Source organism: Calonectris borealis, chromosome 23, assembly GCF_964195595.1.
Source record: "Calonectris borealis chromosome 23, bCalBor7.hap1.2, whole genome shotgun sequence".
In the NCBI taxonomy this organism is placed as follows: domain Eukaryota; kingdom Metazoa; phylum Chordata; class Aves; order Procellariiformes; family Procellariidae; genus Calonectris; species Calonectris borealis.
The window spans coordinates 2,042,129-2,061,116 of record NC_134334.1 but is presented as its reverse complement, the minus strand read 5'-3'; the positions used below and the strand labels follow the sequence as shown (position 1 = coordinate 2,061,116).

At 37.3% G+C, this 18,988-nt stretch overlaps 1 long non-coding RNA gene across 1 annotated transcript in view; it reads left to right on the top strand.

Annotated features, from left to right (window-relative positions):
- LOC142092354 (uncharacterized) overlaps positions 1-13,587 on the top strand; it is a 70,759-nt gene extending 57,172 nt beyond the window's left edge. Inside the window, exon 4 of the long non-coding RNA XR_012677024.1 lies at positions 13,533-13,587. This is a non-coding gene — a long non-coding RNA (uncharacterized LOC142092354). The remainder of the gene's footprint in view (positions 1-13,532) is intronic.
- The last annotated feature ends 5,401 nt before the right edge of the window (positions 13,588-18,988 follow it).

Here is an 18,988-nt window from a genome sequence, read left to right as displayed (position 1 = left end):
CACTAATCACTGCAGCAAATACTGTTGCAGTAACTGAAGAAGGATGTGAATGTGAAAATTAAAGCAAATTGACTTGGAAGAGTCTCATTATAGAGCAGAATTGTAATTTAAAAAAAGAGGATGTCCACAGAACACCACGTAGAAAAATCTTCTATTGTAAGTAGAAATGGCCATTGTTTTTTCTGTATTTTATGACCATTTTGGTAATGATATTCTTTATTAATAAAAATAATATCAAATCCAAGAATATTTCTAGTCTGTGACAGATTTAATGATTGTGAGAACTATGCAAATAATTCAAGTAAATAATGAAAAAGTCTGTCTGCATCAGTAGAATAGGAAAACATTAACCAATATTTTCCTCTGAGAGTTGTTAAGAATGAAGCAGAGATGATGAAATGTATTTAGGCATTGTCAATATTTATTTAAATAGCAAAAACCTTGAAGCATATTTTAAAACTTGGCATAAGGGTTTATTTACCTGTGCCATATTGGTGGCCTAGAGTCTAGAGATTTGGAAGCATGCAATCTTTAATTTAAGAAGATGCTAGATAGAGAGAATAGTGAGAAACTATTTCCTATGTGGAAGAATTTTCCTTGTTCCAAGGAAAGAAGGTGATTTTCTTAAATCTTCATAAGCTGTAAAATACCCAAGTTTTGGACCGAGTTGATTGAAATGGTACAGTTTGATTGAAACCTTTTCATTTAACATACTTTTATTGATTGCATTTTCTAATAGAAGTGTTTCAGGACTGAAAACCAAAATATTTTGGTTTTGAAAATGTCATGACGGGACAGCCCGAGCATTCCTCATCTGCTTATTTTTCTCTGAAACCTGATGTACCATTGTGGATTCATGTGTACTTTAAACACACAAGGTCCTCGAGGAAGGTATGATGGAGCAGGAATTTTGTCACCCAAACTCCTTTTGACTTCTTACTACTAGGTTCAGCTTCCAACTTCTGAAAACAGGTATGAGAGAGAGGGGCTCTCATTTGAGGATCTACCTGGAGAATCATCGTTGTAGCAGTTATCCAGGTTCATTCCTTGTTTGCAATTAGAAAATGCTGAGACTGAGATTTAAGGATGTTCACTAACTCCGTGTTTCTGTCAGATGGTGTCATGCTAAGCTAGCTAGTGGAAGCATGTTGAAAACAAATGGGGTAGCTTAAAAGAGCAGAAGTTCCATGAGCTGAACCTACAGGCAAGGCAGTTGAATGAAGTTTCTTTCTAAAGGGTGGCCACCTTCTTGCTGTCAGCTGTAGTATTAAGAGGAAATATGATTCTCCTCTCACTTAGGTATAAAACAGTGGTGATGCAACTGTAATTCCATAGTATATGAATGCCTCTAGAAGCCTTCATATGATGTCCTATTAAAACATTTATAATGAGAGGTACTAACATGCTGGCTTTCAAGACTTCAGTATTCTAGTGACTTGCCACTCTCTCTTATGTTTTACGAGGTTCTAGCTGCCTAGGAGCTAATAAATCATAGATGATAATCTAAAAAATTACTTGCTCCCAGTAATTCTGAAATGTTCAGCTATTGCTAAAGAAACAATTCATACTGTTAGTACCATTGGGAGAAGAATGGGCCACATACTGAGTAAATCATCTTGTCTGGGAAGGTCCTTTAAGAATGTGACTGTTGGCAGCTGTCTTCCAGCGTAACACCTATGAAGCTCTGGAAGACCTAACTAAGGCTCGTGTTTTCTCTTGCTCCAGTCTATTTGGTGAGGTTGAAATCTGTGATTTTTCAATGTTTTTCTCTGCCCACTTTGTTACCTGTTGTAGCCATATGCTGTGTGTCAGCTGTTTGCCCACTTCACAGAGGTCAGGAAAAGATTTTCGCAAAAAAAGTCATATTGATGAAGGCTTTGTCATCTTCATATCATTATTAAAACTGTATTAGAGTAGTTGTTTTCTACCTTTGCTGCAGCTAAGGATCCAGTGTAATAGATACTGCTGAAAACCCAAAGTCAATGGTATTTTTTGGGTTCAGACTGATGGTCCTTGTGCTCTGGGGAGAGGCTGGAAAACTGGGATTCTAAGAGATGATTCTTTCATCCTTTTGCCAAGTCAGTTAGAAACTGGCTTGAGTATGACTTACCTGCTTACTCTGTGTGTGGTTGAACATAACTCTACACTCCCAATATTTGTGATAAATGCATATATTCTATTGTCAAATAAAAATGTGTATTCCTTACTCTACATTTTCTCTGTTACTATGGTTTAGCACGATTGCTTTACTTGGGATGGAAATTGTTTCCACCTCCCATGTCCGAGGCAGTCTGTGTTTGTGGTGAATTGGACTTTGGTTACAAAATATATAATTCCATTGACTCAGTTGGATTTGGAGTTGAGCTCCAACATCCCTAACCTGGAAAGCACAAGTATTCCGCTTTCAAATTATCTCTTCTAAATCAGGGTAACCTTTTAAAAATGACAGGTTCTACATAATTTTAAGGATTTACACCATCTTAATGGAAAGCAGAATCAGATCCACACTTCATAGTGACAATTGAATATGAACAGAGTGTGTCCATAGTATCTCTTATGACAACGTAGTTACCCAATTACTTGAATACCTCTTTAGTGCTTGCTGTCATTCATTTCACTATACTTGATCCTGGCTGCTCATTTAGCTAGTGGTAGGTGAAAAATACCTTTTGTGATGTTTCATGTCCTTTTCTGTTAGTCTGCTTTACCTTTTGTACTGAGATTGAACACCATTCCGCGATCACTTTCTGATTAATACTTAGTCCTTCTCAAAAGCAACATACTCCTGCTTCTCGTACGTACAAAAATACAGTAATACAATCTGATTACTATTTGTATGAACTGGGGAGGGTTAAGAAGCTGGAGCTCCAGATCCAAATCTGAAGATCCAGACTTGACTGAACCAAAGGCTTTTGATTTGATGAAGATTAGGACTTGCGAGCAGATTTCTTTCACCTGGGAATGAGTCCTATCTTGACCAAGAAGTGAACTCCTTGTCTTGGATCGTCAGTAAAAACCACAGTAGAAACCTCAGGTCAAGAAATGGAACCTCAAATAGCCCCAGTGATTTCAGACAGACCTTTAATAGAAGAAAATTATTTTAAATGTATGAATATTCCTTCCATGGGTAAAATTCTCTTTTCTGATGGATCTGTAATTGTGTGCCCTCAGCACCTTCCTAAGTTTGGAAGCCCATTTATCCTGGTGTGAAAGTAGATGTGACAATTGTCTTCCACCAGTAAATAAATAAAAAAGGAATGATCTTTTAGACAAAGTACTGCTATAATTCCTAGAAGAACTGAACTCAGTTCCCGCCTCTATTACTTCATATATCTGTGTGACTTTGGAAAAATCATTTAATACAGTCCAAGTTCAGATCCTTATCCTAAAATGGGGATATTGCTTTCAAATGATGTTGAGAAGAAAAGAAATCCATTTATGAAGGTTGTGCTTAATTGCTATGGGCTTCAAGTTAATATACTGTGGACTCACTTTAAAATTAGCTTAAGTGTTGGAGGGTGACTATATTACATCATCCTGGAAAGGATGGATCAGTAAGGATCAGTGAAGGGAAGGAAAAAAAAAAAAATCTTATTTTTGTCTTCAGAAAACACTTCAGGCCTGATTTCTTCCTGACTTGCACTTTGTGCAGTCAATTGTACTTGTGAAAAGCAATTGAAAAATGTTTCCGAAGCTCAGTTCTCACCTCGCATCAGTGGAAGTACTTATCAAATCCACTTTTCACAAGCATAAATGATGACACAAAGTGCCTCCATGCTTTGGAATAGAGATCTGAAATTTGCTGGAATGCACTTTCTGCTTTCCTTATGCAATTCTACCTGTTTGTTACCAAAAAAAGTAGGGTATAAAGTAATTAACATGAGTCTAAGGCTATTAAACACTGGGAAGAAGAAAGCATGGTTTATTACTGAAAGTATAGTGATTTGATGTATTTCTCATTTAGTGAAGTCCCAAGGCAGCATACAAGGAATCATTCTCAGCTTTTGTCCCTTTATGTGCCTCTGGAATAGAGATTACTTACACTTCTTTCCCTTTTTTAAACACTTTATTAATGTATTTATTGCTCTAATAACGAGCACTGCTATTCTTAAAAAATGTGAAACTAAGTGAAAATCAAAATGTGAAAGTTCACACATTCAGTATCCTGGAGAAAATTGGGCTACCATGCATCTTCTTTTCCTGTCAGAAATCTTTGTTGTTATCCAAAGAAAGAACGTTGGCTATTTTACTGATGTATTCAGACACTGTGGGAAGAGCAGTGATTCTGAACGGGCTATCCAATTTGTAGTTTTAATGCATTTCTTCCTGTGGCGTCATCATCTTTGATATGAGTAAATTAGATATTATTTATAATACAGAGTAAAAGGGAAGAAGTCCAGTAGAAATCAGATGCAATGAAATGCTGCTTGTTCAGAATCATCACCCTTTTATAGTAGAATGATTTTTTTTTTAAGGTGATTGAAACTCTACAGTCTGTCATTCAGCATCCCATTAGTTGAACTGAGGAAGGAGCCTGCAAAAAATATTGCCTCTAAAAATAGCTTCTCTATTTCTTAGCACGAACTAATGTTCTCAGCTGTGTTTCTCAGTTGAATTTATCAAGCAAATATCTTTTCAGATTTTGTTCCGTAGCAATTCTAGAAATTTTAAGCAGCTAAATAAATTACATTTTTATTTCTGATCAGCTGAAAACCCAAGAACTTGCAGTATAAATAATTTAATTGGAAAATTCTGCACAGGGTTTCATGAATGCAGGATTAAATTTTCCTTTTCATTAACATTTATCTGTATGTGGGAGAAACAAGTGCACAATGGAAATGAACACTGCACAACAAATTAATTTTGAAGGAATATTTTCTTTATTCTCTTGTCATTGACCAAAATTATCGCATGTGGGACTGTTGCTGAATGCATATATTTACGTTGCAGGAATTTGTTCATTTCACAAGAGCTGATTAGGAGAAAAAAGGCATGAACTATTCAGTGTGTAACTATCTTTTCTTGCTGTAGTTCGTTTTTTTTCTTTTAATCCAACTAATTAGAGACCTTCCTCATATGAAAGGAAATGATGAGTATCTAGCTTCTAAGAGGAAGAATATAACACTTCTTTAAAGGTACACTTAGCTGTTGTGAATCCTTGGCTAATTTTCAGAGTGTAAATCAAGATTTCTCAGTTGAGAAATTGTATTGTCCTTAGTATAAATAAAAAAGCAGTTTTTATCTTTAGTAAGGTGTAAGAGAGTAAGAGAAGTCCTTGTTATGGTGTGATGATGAAAGATGAGGTGCTTAGCAAGCATAGGTTTGGAAACTAAAGCATAATGTGTTTTTTGTTTTTTGATGTACTTCAGTTAATTTTTGTATCTGGCAGTTGTGACATCTTGCAAGTTCTTCTCAGGTCAAACTTCCTGGTGAAAAACATAAACCATAAATCAACATGGTACTTTATTTTGACAGTCATAGAAACCTTAGCAAAACAAATTCACTGAAACAGCTGTTTTCATGTTCAGTAACATCATGGCATGTCCTTTTTTATTTTTTTTAAACGCTTCTGTACTGTCGCATAGCAATAGCTGCTCCAAACCCCACTGCAAGTTGATGGTGGAAACAATAAGGTAGGGGAGGTGCAGAATTTCTAAGGAGATCATAAGCATCAGTGATGACATGATTCTTCTCTCAATTTTATCAGAGTTGTTGGTTTGCCATTGTGTTATGCTAGTTTGACACAGGTGTGATACAAGAAGTGAGGGAGAAGAGATGACGCATTTGATGCTGATTTCTATATACAGCAACTGGCAGTTGATATTTCCTTCAAATATGCCCCCATGTTTTTTTCTCTTTCTATCTGAGTTCCAAAAGGGTTTTAATTTTGAAGCAATTGCTACTCTTCGGGTTCATATCTACTGATTCTGCCTTGTTACTAAAGATGCACACACTTTTTTTGCTATTCTGACCTCAGTTATAGATGGTTTACAGATGCCTCATCTTCAATTTAATTTTAAAAAAAGGAGAGAAACATGGCAAAGAACATTTCATGTTAATGCTAAGTGGACAACTTGAAAAACTGATACCTTAAATGCAGATTCTTGTGATTAATATCCCTTCTATCCCTAGATAGAATCATTTGTATGGTGAATGTGAAGTTAGTTCACGTTAGCATTTAGCTAAAAGGGAAAGCGTTCCCGTTTTAGGGAATTGCAGAAGGAGGGATAATCAGCATTGGCCTCTGCAGGTCTAAAGGTGTTATGTGGCAGAGAGCAACTAAATTTTATTGCATGACATGGCCTGACACAGAATGTGCGTGGACCAGGCCAGTACTGAACAAAGTCCAGAAACACTGTTAAATGTGGATCTCTGTAAAATATTTTCCGGAGAGCCCATTTTCACAGTTCAGCCAGCAAGCTGACTCTTTCCTCAGCCTTCAAATGCCTGCTTGTCTTCTGGTTCTAAACCCCGGGGGGAAACGAATCTGTCAGACTGCTTTGTTTCAAACTGAAGTGGATATTGGAGACCGTAGCAAAAGGTAGAAATACTTTTCCTGTAAGAGCCCAGAAGCAATTATTTTACTTCCTGAATGTTTACCCGAACTATGCTGAATCCAAGACTAAAAAAAAAAACTGGGCAATAAGCTGTATTGACTTGCAGTCATTGAGCTTGTTGTGGACTTCAACTCAGCAGCCTGCACTCACTGTGCAACTGTGCTTCTTACTGTGTGTAATCTTTCCCCTTTGGGAATTACAGCAGGTGGTTCCTGCTTGAAGCAAACCACAATTAGGGTCTTCTTTCAAGCTTACAAAAAGATCTGCAGTTGGTTTCTAAGATTTACAGATGCTGGGTTCTGTAGAGTGATATATTTTTGAAAGGAAAATAAGTTGTTGATGAGTGACTGCTTTCTCAATAATTCTATCATAAATATTAAACCCTCCAACTTCTTTGGAGTGGAGCTGGAGGCAGTGATCTCCCATGAAAGTGTGTTTGCCTTATTTTAGCCTATGGAAGATTCAGCTCCATTTTAACCCACACCTTGCACAGTCTATGTAGTCAAGCACTGTGGTTACAGGCACTATTGGAAGTTTCAGTGCCCTCCATCATTTTAAAATCACGTTTCTGTCTTCATTGCTCAGTGCTTCATGTTCTCTTTTGTTCAGAATACACACTGATTGCGTATTGTAAATTATGGCAGAGATTCAGATTACAAAATTATTGCTTTACCTGTTCATTTCAGTTTCATGAACAGTCGCCCACTAAAATGTTAACAAGGGGTGTGAACATAAGCTTCATGTTTTCTTACAAGGTAGAAACAGACAAAAATTATTTATTTTCTGAAACAGCTAATAATTAATGAAAAGTATATTGTCACCTCCTCACCCCTTTTCCTGCCAAAGAAAATGTCCAAGATCAGGTAAGTCCCTATGAAAGTTTGTCCTTGTTAACAAAGTTCAAAGCCAAAATACGGTTCTGAGTCAAATCTCATTTCCTTCAAGTTATTGTGATATTGGAATTTAGATAAATTATTCTTGTTTGTCATGCCTATCAGTAGAAACTGGATCTTTGTAATGTCCCTTGTGATGGGGAAGGAGCGCATCTGATTATTGTAATTCATAGGAAGAAGTCACAAGGATGGAATGTGCATACATTTCTTTACTGATGTTCCTGGGCACGGGACTTTCTGGCTCCCAGATTGTTTAAATACAAGTAATCTGCTTTGCCTCACTGCAGACGGATTTCTAAGTTTTTGTATGAATGATTCTGACGTTTTGTTTTCAGCCAGGGATAGACTAAACTAGTGGCTCTAGAGGAAACTCTCCACTCTCATCTTTCAGCTGTGTCTTCCCAGAGTAACCTTTGGAACTGAGCAAGCACCTTGCAATTTCTTTGTGCATCTGCAGCTCTGTGCTGCCTTGTAATCTGCCTGTATTTCTAAGAGAGAGCATGATGACCTTCATTGTGGATTTAAGCTTGGTGGCTTAATCCCACTGTTTTCTCTGGATTTACAGTGTACTCTCATAAGGCTGTCTCTTGGATGACACACAAGCTGAGGAGAGCATTGAATGAAGACAGAGACTGAGTTATTCCTAGAGACAATGCAGCTCCATTTTTTCCATGTTTCATGAAACTGGTATATTTGAGAAATAAGGAGTCTGTCACATTTTTTAAAAGGTACATGGCACAAAAAGAAGGTCTAGAAGAGTTCTGAATCTTCTACAGGTAGAATATATTAAAATTCACCCCAAATATGGAAGCAAAGTTTGTGAGTTGAAATCAATTTGTGGTGATGCATTTCAGTAGCAGATGTCTTTTCTGAATGTCTTTCAATCTGTCTTGTTTTCCTGTACCAATTTTGCCTTGGATTCTTGAATTCTTAGAGGTGTTTTTATAGAAGGCGTTCAATAATATTGATGGATTTCTTCCCTTCCAACCTGCCTTAATCTCCCTTTCAGTGTTTATGACCCATGTCCCTGAACAGATGGTAAAGTGCTGAAAGATCTTTAAATGTAAAGAGTTTAAGATCTTACTTCAATTAAGTGTGTAGGGACATTTTCTTATACCAGTCAGAGTTTGGAAACAAGGTGACCTTAGAGCAACATTTATAGTCTTAAAATCTTTATTTTATGCTGACGTTTTTTTGCAATCAACAAAATTTCATTATTACAGCTTTGCAACAAAAAAAGTTCAAACAGCTTCTAAATCCTTTTTACTGAAGATATCTTGGAAATTGAATTTCCTTTGCCAAAACCAGCATCAGAATTCTTAGTAGAGTTCATTAGTAGACTATTGTTATTATATTTTAATCATTGAAGGCAAAAACTATAGAAATATCTCAAAGATGGTGCATGTTTTAAGTGGAAGAGTTAATAATATTTCTACAGTTTCATTGATAAAACATGACACAAAAATCTTAATATGTCTATTAAAGAAGCAGTTTTCCTTAATGTAAAACCTACTCGAAGGCTCAAAACACAAAGCCTTTCCTCAATTAAAATTGAAGAATTGAAGGATGTAATTCAAGGGATTTCAGAATCAATTCATTTTAATGATGCAACTTTCCAAACAGTTTTGGAAAGCCCTGGAAATATTCATATTTGTGGTTGCTTAGCTAAAGCAGCTGTCCCAGGGCTCACCCATTGTGAATTCCAATACTGAAAGTATGCACCAGGACATGCAACGTTACAGCCATTGCTGTTTCTCCCAGTGGAATTAGTGGCCTTGTAAATTGATGCATACTGAAGACAGATGTATTTCAGTCAAACTGAATAACTTGAGTATATGCTGAGCCAGTGCAAAAATATGAAGCTTTGGAGCATGGTGGGTGAGAAACAGAACCTAGTAAATAACCTGGCTTCCATTTGCTACAGGCAAGATGTGTGGCTTTAATCTTGAGTGTGGATTACTGCGCTTAGAGTTGCTGTCCAGATGGTCTAGCAGTCTCTAGTAGACTATACCATGCCAAAGGTTAGTAGAGTGGGGTTATGTTAGAATTAAGGAAAGGCAGCTTATATGCAGTTGGGATAATGTTGTGGTCCAGCCGGTGCTCTGCCCTTTCTGAGCCTGTGAATGGGCAATTGGATGAATGCAGGAAATTTGGTTATAACTCTCCATGTATCTGAATTTTTGCCTTCCTTGGAAGTTACCAAAACCATCTGAAAGTGATTGTTCTAGTGCATTCTTAATATAACTAATGCAGAAGTTTTTAGTTGTCAGACAAAAATAGAAAATATAACAGATGTTGTCTACGCTCCATCAGTGCACACTCCCCATATCCCTCTTCTTGGGAAGAGGTCATACCAGAAACATAGGCAGCCATGCAAACAGCCACATAGCAGTAGAAGAACATAGAGCGCCATGCAAACCCAAAGGCAAATGGCTCCAGCAGAGGAGAAACTGAAACTGAGTTGACTGGTTTTGCTGTCTAGATCATGCTGCTTTAGACCTTTAGGAAGCAGCATTTTGGGGGGAAAAGGAAGAAACATAAATCACAATTTAGAAGTAGTGAATGAGCATCATGACTTCGGTTCATCAAGTCAAGCTTTCTGTGCTCCTGCTGTTTGTGTGAGTGCTTATGTATGTTGGGTTTTGAACCTTTACTGCAATTCAGACGTATTTCTAAACTGTATTTAGCGATGTGCATTTCAATGAGATTTCTTTGCTTTTGTTATTTCTCTTAGAAACATCTCAGCATTTAAACAGGCCTACCAACTCATATGAAGATCTTAGGCTGGGGTGTCCAAGATGTAGCTGTGGCTGTAATTTCTCCATTTTTTCCAAGGCTTTTTGACTGGTGTTTACAGCTAAAAGTGCAATGGGGAGGATAACAGTAAGGGAGAGAGAGAGAGTGTACAGATAAATGGCAGTGTGCCAGATTACATTAAATACTTTCGTTTCCTCCTTTTATTTTATGACTTGTGTTGTGGTTGGCAATTATTTTCTTTTTATTCTGCAGCCATTAGGAGTAACATTTCCCTGGACGGGAAGTGGGAAATAGTGATACCCGTATTAAAGTTAATTCGTGTATCACTAATTGCTGCCAATGTGTTTCTAAGTATTTTAGAATCAGCCTCTTGTGATGAGGTTAGTTTGTTAATCTGGTAAACTGGGTCTGTAGTGTGTTCATGCAAGGATAAATGAAGTGCATAGCTGTTAAGTTACAAGTCTAATCCTTGTGGATTTACAGGTCAATTATGGTGTCAGGTCTGTAATATTTAATGTCTTTGGTGATCAACATATTGAACTTTGAAAATCAGCTTATTAAGTACACCTGAAGTATTTTCTGTGACATCTTCAACCGGCAGCCCGCTGAAGCATAGAAATTGTGTCTGCATGCTGTTAGCTGATACACTCAAGCTCCTTGCTACACTGTGAGCCTATTTTACCTCTTGTGTTGCTTCTTTGTTTTGTCTTCTGCTTGAATTCTGATGTACAGAAGACAAAAGAAAGATCAGAGTCTGGCCTATGTATCAAAATTTCCCACATTAAAATTCTTAGTTTTGTCTTTTCTACTTTAAGGGCTACAGCTGTTTCCCTATGTATTAAATATTTTCTAACACTTTTTCCTTCCCTCAACAGTAAAGCATGCCTGTTGGAAAGGAATCCATCCATCCTGATGGATTGCATTAATAATAAACCCATTTGTCTCAGGAGGACCTCTACTTTGCTCGCTTTTCTCCTTTTTCCAAACCATATGTATTTTGTGCTCCTATATCTTCTGCAAGATGCTCTTTCTCTGTATGATGGAGTCTGGCTTTTCTGCCATTCTTGAAGCGAGTATCTTCTTTTACAAGACTTTTGACATTCTAGCATTGTTCATCAAGTGTTCCGAGTTCCACTTTTAACCTAAACCACAGGCCAGCCTGCAGACTCAAACATTGTTGGTTTTCAAATCTTTTTGTGGCATGAAAAGCCTTTGTTACACTCAGAGAATAACAAGTTTCTGAAGTGCCATGGAAAGAAGTCCTTAATCTGCGTGTTGTGTCAGGTGAGCAAGATTTTTCTGAGGATGTCAAGTGAGGCAAGAATAGAAACCCATTTCAATAGGCTTATATCCTAAGTACTAAGCTCAATATGCTTAAGAGTTGGGAGAGGGATTATGTCACATTTAACCCTTTATTATTTCCTGTTGCTTTCCCACACTGTTACCTAATATTCAGCATAATCACTAAATAGAGGGGCTGTTTGAAAAATTTTATTTTTCTCTGTTTATGTGATCATCTTCTTAGGAGGCCTGAGGGATGGATTGATAGTGCCAACTAAAAGGATTTAAATTAACCTTCTATGGGTGGGCTTTGCATTACAAATCTAACTTTAACTTGAACATTGAAATAGTTCTTCTTTTCCGGTGCTATAAATCACTGGCATTTCTCTGTACTTGAATAAAAACAAATCCACATTCAAAGTCCTGCTTGTGTGGAACTCTAGTTCTGAACTGTGAAACTAATATCTTGGGCAATGCTGCAATAGGAGTTATGCTTCACTCTTTTTCTCCCTTCCCTTTGTCCCCAGGTTGATAGCACGTAAATGGTTAATGCAGAATATAGGATGTCCTTGCAGAATTAATTTTTGAACTTTAAAAGGAGTACCTTTTGCTGCTTAGCACATAGAGTGCCAACTACTGAGATTTTGTTGCATGTACAACCTGGAAGACTGCAAGGAAGACAGCTTCTGATCAGTGCTGCAAGATTAAAAAAAGGAGCTAAACAACAGCAATACTTTTGGTTTATTGCAAAAGTTTACCCTAACTCTGTGTTCTTATAATTGAGAGCCTTAAAATTTAGTTGTATCTCCTCCCTTGTGAGGTACAACAATGTCATTCTCCCCATTTAAGATCTTATTTCTATAGCGTGGAAATTACCCTCAAAGCTGTTTACCAATTTATTTAGGAAATTCAGAGAAGCATGGGGTAGTGCAGCTAATTAAGCTCACATTTCTCAGGTCTCATTCTGGCCCATGCTAGATCTTGCTTGAAAAAAGGTTTAGGATCTTTAGAACAATACTTCATGGGTTCTTGCCTGCTGTGTAGCAGTTTTCTGTTGAATGGATATACGCTTCTTAGCATTTTACAGAATTTCCTCCTCCTCTGGTGACAATTAGTTTGCAGTCGTCTCACTAAATTACTCTTGAAAGATGCCATAGAAGAACGGAAGGCTATTGCTGAAGTGTTTGAATAAGTAGCAGAACGTGACAAGAGTGTACGTAGCTTTATTGCCACTGTTGACCCTTAGCTCAGACCCAGTTTGTTTTTCCTTCGGAATTAATCTGTGGTTAAACTCTGAGTCCAGCCTAATATAAGAACTCTGGGCATAGGTGGAGAAATAAACAATTCCTAATTGAGAGTGAATCATTTCTAGAATTAACTACTCTAAAGCTTTTTCAAACTGTGAAAGAAGGAGTAGGAAGCACTTAATGAATGTGTTTTTAAATGGGCAATTTGTGTTTAGCTCATCAAGCTAGAAGCATATTAGGCTCCTTGTACAGATCACAGATGGCAAGAGCAATTGTATATTCTACTTAAAACTTAATGTAGATTAAGAGGTTGTGATAACATAAATGACAGATTTCTGTATTTGGAGTTTAATGGCTGCATTTCAAATGGAATGAGGTAGTGACTTAGAGCTTTTTAAAAATTAACCCTTACCTGCTTTTATCTCTGTCAGTTCTCAAGCACCCTCACTGTTCCTGGTTTCTGCGTACAGCATTTGTCCTGTATAGTGTAGCTGCCTGGCTTGTGTCCTAGGCAAGCATCTTCTATGGGTTGTGTCAGTTTGCAAAGTCATTCCTAAATGGGTTGTGAGATGGAAGGATGCTGCTAACATAGGCGAAAAAGAAAGCACTTTTTTTTAACCTCCTTTTTTTTTCCTACAGCTGTAACGTGTCACCTAAATCCTTTGCCTGGATAGGGCAGAACCATGGCTTTAGGATTAGTGCGTATGATGGATTTAGGATTTCAAGCAAACGTGTTGCTGTGTTTGCATCGTATCTAGTTTTTACTGCCTAGAGAGAAATGTTCTTTCTTTTATCAGGCATGTCCATTAAAATACTGAGGAGAACCTTCTGAGAAAAGATGAAGACTGGTACAATGATATTTTGAAGAGCTGTAAGAGAAGAAAATGTGATTGTTCTTTTTTTTCAGACCTGGAAAGAGATTGAAGAGCTTAAGCACCTGCACAGATTCACAGTGAAAGGCAAGGGTGGCTCAGGAGGGCAGAGAGGGGAATGGATTGTACTATTAACTTTGCACTTATTTACTGCAATGGATATTGTTGGTTGGTTTTGAAGAGCAAGTAGAGCCCTCAGCAAGAGTGGGACTTGCAAATCTCTTAGTAATGAAATATATAGAAGGGGTACCTCTATATAGGAATTGCTGTCAGAAGGAGGAAGCAGCATGGAAAAGCCAACAACTGTAAATTGGTATAATGTCTTGGTGGACGCTTAGCAGCTGGTAGGAAAAAGGATATCATTGGGAGGCCTTTCTGTCCAGAAATGGATTCGTCTGCATGCCATCTTGCCTCATGGCCCTGTCTGTGTCCATCATGTGTCTTCTTTAAAATGTTGAACTGAAACCCACCCAATCCTCAAAAACAGACACGTAGGTACGTCACATAGAATAGAAAAGGATTTTGTTGGGATTTTAATATTCTAAATCTGGACAGGGGAGGACGCCTAAGTTTACTGTGAAACTGCTCTGTAACAACCTGAAAAATACCACTGGATTTTGGAAATCGCCGATTATCTTGTTTTTTCCTGATAATATTTTTATGCTATTACATTGAAAATGTGTACTACAGAATCTTGATCTCTACTAAGGCCTGCAGTGCTTGTATTCAATTCTGAAGCTACCCTTTTTCTCAAATATGGATGCCTCAAAAACTCCCTTGCTTCAAAATAAGTTCTCAGTGACCTGTCTGGCTGAAGAGTTTTTCTGGGTTGGTGGCAGCATCGTAGCTTCTCCGAGATGGAAAATCGGCCTTATTGGTAAGATGCAGGCTGAATACCTGCCACTTGATTGAACAAGATGGTATCATCTTGAAAGCTTTCATGTTTAAATCTTATGTAGTGACAACTTTGTCTGGCAGTAGCGTGGGGGAGCAGAAAAGAAGGAAGAACTTGGGACACAGCCCTAGTCCTATGTTATTTTGCATGGTTGTTAGTGCAGTTCTTTTGGTCTTCAAGAACCTCTTGGTTAAAATTTCATTATTGATTTCTTTACATTCTTCTGGAAAAGCAAATGCAAAGTTGTACATGTGCGGACCTTTTGAAATTTTCTATTGCATAGATAGAATCTGTCTCCCTCTCCATACCCACAGTAAGATAGGTTTGCTATCTGCCAGAATTTGTGCATTTCTTGACTCTTTGATTTTTAATGCAATATTTGTAGTTTTCAGTCTTCGAAATGAGGATTTAGAGGTATCTTTGTTGTCTTCTTCCATAATAGGTCACTGGAATCTTGAGAGGTTGTTTTCTGAATACTGATATAAAATGGCAAAATCCTTAAGCTTCACTAGCTATCTGAGAAGGGTCCCTTTTTGCTTCATAGCAGCCTTTCTTTTAAATAGTTAATAAAAACAGCAAATGTGGTTGGAAATGGCTAGAGAAATGAGATATTTCCTGTTCTAGTAAATGCTTTTTAATAGCAGTCTTGCTGAGCCACTCATGTCCAGTAAGGAAATCTGCAGTGACCTTGACCAGAACCACCTGTTGCCTTGGAAGCACTTTTTTGTCCTACTCGTCTGTCAGCTTCACCAATCAAAGATATTTTTTAACAAGAAAATTGGAGGTTTAGATATGTTAGAAACTAATGGGAATTTTTGCAGAGGTCCAGAAATGCCATCCTACTCTGCTTGTGCATTTCCCTGGATCCAGACGGCTGATGGAGTCTCAACTGAGAGATGGAGAGCTGACAGACTGACCTTGAATTAAGCATCCTAATTTCCACAGGATTAAGAGCATCTCTTCTCCCATTAACATCTCATTTATTAGGGGTTGTGCGCTTTAAGGATGGGTTCAGTCTTACATTCTCTCTTGTATGCAGCAAACACTGTCCCAACCATTGCTGGCAGAATTATACAGAAATTTTCTTTTTCAAAGGTACTTTAAGATTTTTTTTTGCCAATAAGAAGAATAGTAGAGAGTCCTGAAATTTAGTGAGGTTTGAGTCAGTGAGAGCAAATAAGGGGGAGAAAGTTCTTGCAATAGTAATAAGATGGTTGGTTTAAAAGGTTGTAGGTTTTAGGTATGCAAAATGAAACAAACGAAGATTAATGAAGTTGGATGTGGTCTGTTTTTTAATTGGATCCTGGCATAATGATGCGAATCAGCCTGCTGTACCTGATTATGAACACTGTAGATGGAAAATACCTTAGGTTAACTCTTCATCACGCTACTCACTGTATGAATGTCTCCTTTTCTGGTTTTTGGTTTTTTTGGTTCTGTTTTTGGGGGGGTTGGTTTGGTTTTTTTTTTTGGTTGGTTGGGTTTTTTATTTGGTTTGGGGGTTTTCTCTGTGTGTGTGTGAAATAAAATTCACCCAGTAAAAACAGTCCAGTTTTTATGTAAGAGAAAACTGAACCAATATCTCCCTCAATGAGTTTATGTTGTAAGGAAAAGACTGTACTTTAAATATGTAATAATAAAGAATAAATAAATATAAAATAAATAAATAAGTAAAGTTTAAAGACAAAAATAAATAAATAAAGATGGTTTGCTCCATTATGTACCACAGGGTGCTAAATTCTCTGTGTAACAGAAGTTGTTTTTAATAAGGCAATGTGTCAAGCAGGAATTACTACTAATGTATTCCATTAGCGTAGGTGCCTGTATAAGGAACAAACCCAGGTTGCTGTAGCCAACAGTTAATGTTAAAGCTTCTATGATAAGACCATTACTTGAGTGAATGTCTTCAGGGTCAGAAGTGACATTCTGGGAGCTTTTATTATGAGTGTGGTATGATGAACTGTCATGGAGATTCCTCAAGCTCACAGAAATCAATTGTACGGTTCATATGCAGAATTTTCCAATATCTTCTAATTCCAAGACTTTTCAGCTGAACAGAATCCCCACCACACTGTATTGATATATTTTTTATATATATATGAGAGACATATTTTATATGTTTTGATAGTATTATATTTATATATTGATTTTTTAAAAGATTTGATGCCTTCTGTCTAAACTGAAACTGATATTCCTGGCAGGAACAGTTGGAGCCAGGCAGTTCTTTGGTTTACCTATTGATGAACCATTTATAGCTGCAAAACCATTTCCAGTGAGACTTCTAAAAAACGTAGCAATTATTATCTCTTCAGCGGATTACTAAATGTATGACAAGTGTGGGAGTCCTCTGTTTGCATGTGGGAAAGCTGTTTTGGTTTGGTAATATTTTAGGGAACAGCTTGCCCTTAAAGTGCACATGTACTGGAGGGGTTTCTCTAGGCTCACAAACATGTTGCATCTTCTGGAGGCCCTGAAGAGAAATAAGCCTCTGAAATGTATTTTCCTCTCCTTATAGTATTAGAAAAGCGGTTGTTTTAAGCATACAATCAGGATGCATCTTGCCAGAATCTGTTAACGGGGCAGAACTCAGCAGAGTTGTGTGATGCTGGAGACTGGCTAGGGCCAAAGCTGTATGACATAACCTGGAGCCGTATTGAACTTTGGATGTGAATCTTTTGACAAAGCTGGTCCATGTATAAAAATACTCAATGACTCAATCCTTCTAACTGCTTTTCATCCTCACATGCTAAAATACTCCCACTCCTTCACACATTTACATCAAACCCAGAAACTCCTAAAAGACAATAATGCTACTGAACCATAAATAATTAATTAACAGACGTTAGAACATTTTTCTAACAATAAGCATGAAATTGGGCTCTTCTTTTTTCTTATATCAGGACAAATTGTAGCGATTTATGATTTGTGTAGTTTATTTATTGTTACTTTAAAACTTTTTATAGTAACTATAAATGTTACTATGAACTATGAAAAATTCCTTTGAGTCTTTCTGCTGCGTCAGTCTAGTGTCACTTTGTAAGAACACAAGAATGGAACCAAGTGTTCTACATTTCTGTTTCTCGCTCTGCTGACTTTGCTTTTTGCCGCAGTACAGAGATCCACCTTCTCTCCATGACTGTATTTTGTCCAGATGCAAACTGAGGCAAATCATTAGATCAAAAGGGAGCTGAACCTCAACTGAATTCTGCTAAAAGGTACTATTGAAGTGCAAAATATTATTTAACCAAGAAGAAAACTTCAGTCTTAATTGAAGATAGTTAGGAGCCATTTCTTCCAACAAATGATTCATTGCAAGACTGAGGGATTTTTATTTCAAGTATAGAAATGAATCCTTAAAGAAGATATCTGAACAATGGTAAGGAGAAGCAGTTATACTTGTCTTCTCATCAGTGTGCTATTCTCATTTACATGCTGTGAAAGACTTCAGAAAAAAAGATTCTATTTTTTGTTTGATATAAGTACCACTATGATTTTTTTTCCCTGCAAATTTTTCTGCCAGTCTCTCTAGTGCTCTAAACTTTCAGTCACGCAGACGGGTAAGGGCGATGTTTCAGTGCACATACGTATGTAGAGATGCGGGGGTGCACTGTTTCCCCTCTCCATCTCAATCTCCTGGTCTTTGTCTAGCTGATGCCCCTAGCTAATGCCTCTCTCTGCGTTACCTTAAAGGTGTTCCTTCCCATCATGTTGGTAGGATCCAGGAAAGCTGTGGTTCTTCTGACACGAGAAGGAGGGCATTTCTTGTGCTTTCCTTTCCTTGTGTCACCAAAACCGAGAAGATGGTAACAGGTACTTAAAATAAGTATTCGGTATGGTCTGACCATTCAGTTGCCAGGTACACTGAATAGAACTGAACTCAGGTTTGTGTCCGGAAACATTAATTGCAATTGTGCGTTGAATCACCAAAGAACAGTCCGGTGTCCAGATCAGCTGGAACTGGCAGCAGAGCGGCTGCAGAGGTGCTGTATGCTCTGGGTGGGTTTGGGTGAGCAATCCTGCAACAGAAACGAATAGCTGCATTAAAAAAGCTATCCAAAGATGCTTATTAAAATTTTAACAGCCAAAGAGTATATTCTAACTTCACGTAAAAGCAAAGTAAATGTGTATTGCATAAAGTGTATTTTTACTTCGGTGCTTCTTTATTACTTTCTGCTTTGTAACAGGTGCAGTCTTTGATACTTCTCTCATTTCTGCTCTTCTCATTTCTTCAAATAAAACTATTTACTGCAATAACTTCCAAAGAGGAAGTTGGAAACGTAATGTGGTTTGAAGTCTGTGTGATTAGTGCTAATAGAAAGTTTTTTATTAGCTATTTTGACAAAAAAAAAATTTCAAAAAAATGATAAACCTTGTGAAATTAAAATAAGTTCAAGCTTTCCATAATTACTATCTCACAGTAAATTTGAGAAGTTTTTATCTTTCTTCTGAATTGGAATGAAAGCAGATATTGAAAAGATTGCAGTGT